This window comes from Phoxinus phoxinus (assembly GCF_949152265.1).
Source record: "Phoxinus phoxinus genome assembly, chromosome: 1".
NCBI classification, from domain to species: Eukaryota; Metazoa; Chordata; class Actinopteri; order Cypriniformes; family Leuciscidae; genus Phoxinus; species Phoxinus phoxinus.
The window spans coordinates 10,503,642-10,510,403 of record NC_136876.1 but is presented as its reverse complement, the minus strand read 5'-3'; positions in this window follow the sequence as shown (position 1 = coordinate 10,510,403).

Sequence of the window (6,762 nt, the reverse complement as noted above, 5' to 3'; positions counted from 1 at the left end):
TTATCTGTGATTGTTTGAATTAGTCAGTGTTCATGAGTTTCTAGTTGTCCCGTGACTTCAAATCCTTAACATGGCTCACTCGAAGTTGCAGTTCTTTTTTTTTTTTTTTTTTTTTTTTAACTAGGCATTTAAAATTGAGGTGCTTTGCTTGCAGGTGACCTTCATTAACTGGCAAATTTAACTTTCTTTTCCAACCATGGTAATAACTGTTCCAATGCCTGATCAGTGACTTTCTGATTTGTATTCAAATTCAGACAGTCTTTCTCAAACCATTCAATACTGTTTATGCATCTGTAAATCAAGCCAGTGACTAAAATATCAAATCACATTGTTCCTCTTAGTAGGATAAAAAAATTATCTTATTTAAACTGATTAAAATGTATGCAGAGTAATCAAAGAACGCTCCATTTCCAATAGCCCAAGCTGTCAATCACACAACGTGAGTTTTTGGAGACTTGCCAAAACTCGTTACGTTCTCAATGCTGCTGTTACACTGCATAATGAAGCTCTTACTATACTGCATGTTTGCATTATTTGGTGAAAGCATTCGTGAGTGCAGAAATTGCCTAGCAATGCTGCTATCTTTTCATTCATGCGATCAACAGACCGTCTGCTCAATGCTCATCACTGCAACCTTTCATGTGATGGAATAGATCTAAATAGCAATCTTGATAGCTGTAAAAGTATTTGAGAGATTTCCACATGTAATGCTAGCTATTTAAATGCAAACATGTCAACCAATCACAGCAGTGGGCGTTAACACAAGTTTCACAGCAGACACTCCTCTTCAAACAGAGCGTTGAAATCTGAGGCTAAAATCAGGATAGGAAAATTGCTTTTATGTCTAAATTATGACAATTTTTCATGTAAAAATCATAGTAACATTATATAATAAAATAGTTCAGTTCATGACCCCTTTAACAGCTTTTAAGCCTGGGTAAGGAAGCATTTCACACTTGTTATTTAAAAAAGGGGTTAGCACTGCTTTTTACCTGGGGTTATGAAACCCAATTCTGATTCTACCAGACTCTTGTACATTTCATTTGTACAGAGAGTCTGGCCTCTCCATTGACAAGCGTTAACTTATTTGATGGCGGGTACTCTGTTGAAGTTTAAAACTATTGGATCTGCCCAGAGTCACTCTGGATCTAACCAATCGCTAACGTTTGGTCGTGACGTATGACGACTCAAACAAGCGCACAACCTCAACGTCATCGTTCTCAGCCACTCCCTCTGTTCGCTGATTGGACCTGCAAAAAAATGATCGGAGAAAACCCAAGAATACACCACAATCCCAGACCTAGTACTGAAGGAAAATGAAAATTGAGCGGAAGTACGTAGGAGGGCGGAGCCAGGCTAATGAAACCCTGCTCTGGAGCAGGATTAGCTCTGCTTTTATTGTGTTAACTCCACGTTGCGGTGCCAAACTTGTACAGTGTGAAGTGATGCGGTGTTAGAATGCTACAACTATGCTTAGCAACTGACAACTAATCGTGAGCCTTCTATTCACGCACTTTAGGCAGTCACGGAAACACAGCGTGGTGCCTGGGGATTTAGGAATGTGCAGTGTGAAACGACAGCTTATGAATAACCAGGATTAAATGAAACACCCGTTTCCGCTGATTGGCCAACATATCGTGCTGTCATCAGTTACTCAGTTATGCGCAACAGAATAATAGTAATACGGCCCGATCAATAATACTTATTTACTTGCACAGAAAAAGTAGAAACATTTTTGTTTAAGAAAATTCCAGGTTTAATGTATATTTTCAATTTGATTTCACACTTTTATTAACTAGTGCAGCCAAACAAGAGCTGCATTTACAGTAATTAAACTACAGTCTTCACATCCACTTTACAGAAACACAAAGTCGGTCACACAAAACAGGTGTGAAGATGTGTCTTAATGACCAAATATACAAACCAGGAATAATTTCACCACACAGATGGATCACAGATTTAATCAGATGTTAAATTTAACCCCTCTGATAAATCAAGTCATATTATAACAATAATTTCGGTTTTGCGTATCTACCCCGAAGTGATACAATTCTGTATCAAAATTTGAAGGCCAGACAAGTAGTTTGTTAAGGCTTGGTTTTTCAGGGAATTACAAACCTGCGCACATATATTCAAACGCGCAAAACTATAGAATTAATTCTTGATGCACACGTGAGCGCCATCAGCGTTTCTCACAGGTTTGCGTTTAAAGTCTGTTTAGAGAGAACGGTGTCGTCTTAGCGGCCCCTAATTTAATAACTAATGATCGTTCAAAATCAAAACTAAATTTAGCTGGAAAGTATCTTTATTCAAGAACCGCTATAAAGCCAAAACAATCTCTGTTACCTTAAATGATCCGTTTATCACTGTTAAGCAGCTTTGAAACAATCTACATTGTTTAAAGCGCTATATAATGAAGATGACTTGACTTGATTTGACTTGACGTCCTCTGAAAGACATTTTTGGCCACAACCATCTCAATTTTTCTAATTGTCCTTTTGTTTTTTTTCTAAAACCCCTTCCCAGTTTTTTTGCAACATGGAGGCATCCCCAAGATATACACCTAAATATTTAAAACCACCTTTCTTCCACTCAAGTCCAGCAGGGAGTTTAAGAAGGCATCTACCTTCCCACTTTCCACCTATAGCTTCACTATTAATCCAGTTTACCAAACTCATTTATTATTACTTGCAGGGTGTCTACTTCTTCTTGATTTTTTATCATGACAACAATATCATTAGCATAAGCTGATAACTTAATTTTACATTCAGATTGCGGTATACTAATTATTGATAACCAAACTCTCTTAGCGTCTGCCAGAGGTATTTATGCTCAACCCGGTCAAAAGCTTTTTCCTGGTCTAAGGAAATAAGACCAAAGTCTAGACCCAATGATCCAGAAATGTCTCTAATTAAATGAATATGGTCAAAAATAGATCAATTGGGAACACAGTATGTCTGGTCTACATGGATGACCCCACCAATCACTTCTCTCAATCTAATCACTAAGGCTTTGGATAAGATCTTCATAAGATCTGACACAGGTCTCCAGTTCTTTATGTTTCTGAGGTTTCCTTTCTTCGGTAGAAGGGTGATCAAAGAATGCATATTTCTATTTTGGCCATTTTTCTTTTCAAGTCCAAAAAAATTTGGTTGGGCCATCCATCACTACACTTTGAAAACCGTCTATGTGAACCGATTGAAACTTTTTCAACGTCATTGTAAAAGATCACTACTCTTCATTTGTTGCTATCCAGTGATAAACTAGATGTCCTGTGGTTTCTGTATTTTTTCCACAGGTTATTCATGGTGACGTTCCCTGCAGTGATTGAGTCTGGATCTGATGCCAAATTATGCATATCTCTTCTGAAGCCCCAAGAGAGTCTCACAATGACAGTTTCTCTGCTTGATGAGAAAAACAGGACAACTCAACTTGTGCAGCAAGTTTCTTCAACATCGTTTCACCGCTGCTTTAGCTTCCAGGTCTGTCATGAGACATATGCCTTTTTTTTTTTTTTCGTCTGGTTTGTTAACTGAGTTTCTCCACAGGCTCCTCGAGTAGATAGAGAATCTGTGCAGAAGCTGAAGGTGGACGTTCAAGGGAAGGTCTTCAGAGCGACTGAAGAGAGGAAAGTCATGTTTAGACGTTACCGGCCTTTGACCTTCATCCAAACAGACAAACCCATCTACAATCCAGGACAAACGGGTGAGCTGTGAATGTCCCTTGGTTTAATATTAGATGTGTAGAAAGTCCATTACGATACAAGTTTTGATCAAGTGCTAAGTGGTTTATCTCCTGGATGGTAACAGCTGGCCCAACAAACTGGTGCAGAATCTGACTACAAACCAGAAAGGACTTGTCACGTTCTCCCTCAGCACTGCTAATCTTCCTAAAGCTGCTCTCAATCTTGTGGTACGATTTGCTCTGTTTTGTGAAATGGACTTCTCCCAATCTCTCACATGAAACTGATTCAATTCGTTGTTCCCCAGGCAAGTGCGACTCCAGAGGTTGTTTATGGTTACAAATCGCCATACTTCACTACAGATACAAGGGTTGTTCAACTTCTCCAAACTGCTTCTCCTGACAACCCATCATTTAGTGAACTGACTATAGTGAAGCATGAGCAGCCGCTCAAATGTGGTGCTGCATTTCCAGTGACTGTCAAGTATTCTTTTGTTGGAGAGGCTGGTGACTACACCACTGACATCATCTATATGGTTAGTGGACATTCATTTAGTAGCTTTTTTTTCAGTTTGTTCAGCACCTTTTATGCATCCATTTGTCTTGTCAGGTCATGTCCAGAGGATTGATCGTTCTCCATGGATTTCAGACGGTCACAGCAAGGGCTTCTAATACAGTCACGAGCGGCTCTGTGTCTTTCCAACTGTCTGTCAGTGTCGATATGGCTCCAGCAGTGCAGATTCTGGTCTACTGCGTTCTGCCCAGTGAGAATGTTGTTGTTGGTAGTGCATCATTTGAGACAGAATCATGTTTCCAAAACAAGGTATGATGTGCACTGGCATCTTCTGTCTTTAAGTGAGGAATGGTGATGTATCCTATAGCCTGTCAATTCTTGTCCCAGGTGTCTCTACAGTTCTCTCCTGCTACGGCTGTTCCTGCGGAGGAAAGCGTTCTGACAGTCTCTGCTCAAGCAGGGTCTCTGTGTGGCATCAGTGCTGTAGATCAGAGCATCCGGATCATGGAGCCAGGAAGACGTTTGAGTGCGGAAATGGTATCGGCTTAAAATAAATATTAATAAATCACTACTTATTATCAATTATAAATATTTTGATCAGTTAATAGAATTTAACTTTAATGTGGAGAAATGTAATATTACAATCAATAAACCTGTTTTTCCCATGAACACAATTTAATTCTGAGAAATGCACATTTCTGGGGTATGGGAAATGTCTCCTACTGTACAGTACTACTCAAGATTAAGTAGTCAAAATCTGCATGATTAGGGACTCCAGTATATGAGCATGAAACATGGACAACTTCATGTGACATGAACAAGACTTTAACTAGACTAAACTTAAACTACTCTTAACATACACATGCATATGCATGCAAGTTGTAGCATTGTTTGAAATTCAGCAGATCAACAGCCTTGAGCAAACAATCAGTTTGGTTACAACACGCCCTTTAAAGGGGTAAGGATACTTAATGTATCAAATGAGACTAAGTTTGATACTTGCATGCCTCGCCCATTTGATTAACTGTCCTGATGCAATTTGTTGAGGCTCCAGTTGATCTTTGCTGATGTCTTGATGAGAGAACCAGTGGGAATCAATCTTTGGTGACTGGAAAGACAAGGCCACAGCCTGGCACAAGCTTGGGGGTCCTTTGAAATCTTCTAGTTCAGCATCTTCACATCAGGATTTCTCAGACTTTATTGGATTTCTAAGACGTTATCTTGTTTTTGGGGGCATTTTTTTTAAAGCGTGTGAAGATGTCACACCCTCTGGAGTTGTGTGAGCTAATTTGGAGGGAATTTCTTTTTGACCATTTGTTCTAGTAGGCCGTTGAATATGTAACTTGATTGACGCATTGGTTTAAGAATCCTTAAGATTTTCTAAACACCCAATGTAAAGGCTTAATGTGTCTTGTAACTGTTTGGGATGTTAGTTTTGAGGGAAGTTTCATTGACCTTTGTTGGGAGAGTTTGCTGGATTATTCATTAAATGATGGGGAATTATGTGTCTGATTTGGTCCAGATGCTACACCTTTTTAGACTTAAACTGAAGTGGGATTCTAATCTGATGTGTGCCACACTAAAATATTCAGTTTACTGCAGATCAAAGACAGGGAAACCCCTGTCATGCCATAATTGAACTAATTTAACCAAATTGAAGACATTTGTCCTTTTTTAAAATGTGATAACATTATGACTTTGGCTGCGTTCCAAACCGCATACTTCCCTACTATTTAGTATGGGAAAAAGAGTAGGCGAGCGAAAAAGTATGTATGAATCCAAAAGAGTAGGCGAGAATTACCTGGGTGACGTACTAATTATTGCGAGATTCGGACTTAAGTGCGTTCGAATATGCCTACTTTCCTACTATATAGTAGGTGAAAACAGTACGTGAAGGAAGCAGTACGTTCGAAACATCAGTATTCATAAAACTTATTAAAATTAAGTACCTACTCATTGAGTATGCGGTTTGGAACGCAGCAACTTTTTCGCTCGCCTACTCTTTTTCCCATACTAAATAGTAGGGAAGTATGCGGTTTGGAATGCAACCAGTGGTTCAGAAAGCCTCATTTTGCCATCATTAATTTTGCGCTGACATGTTTCTACAGTGGCCCTAAACGGACAAACGCGTTTTGTCACTATGTTGTTCTTTATAGGGGATTATCACGATTCCGGGTTTCATGGGCGGGATTTTTCAACTTTGTGCATGTCCACTTCAGGCGCAGTTCAACAATGGCTGAAACGAAGGCTAGATGTCACTGCTCTGTTCCACTTTGTCAATCAAACAAACAATGCCAACCTTATTTAAGTTTCCATGGATTCCCGACTGAAATGAGTCTAAGGAAGAAGTGGATTAAAGCGGTTCACCGGGATGAAGGGTCAAACTTTAAAATAAAACAAGGTAGCACGTTTTTTGGGATGCAGTAGCTATACTAGGGATGTAGTATAATTATACCAAATTTACCAGGATGCAGTATAAATAAACTTAGGGTCGTCCATCATGGGTTCGCCAGAGTGATGAGTGATTCACCGGAAGTGGCAGTGCACAACGATCACTGAATGCGGAA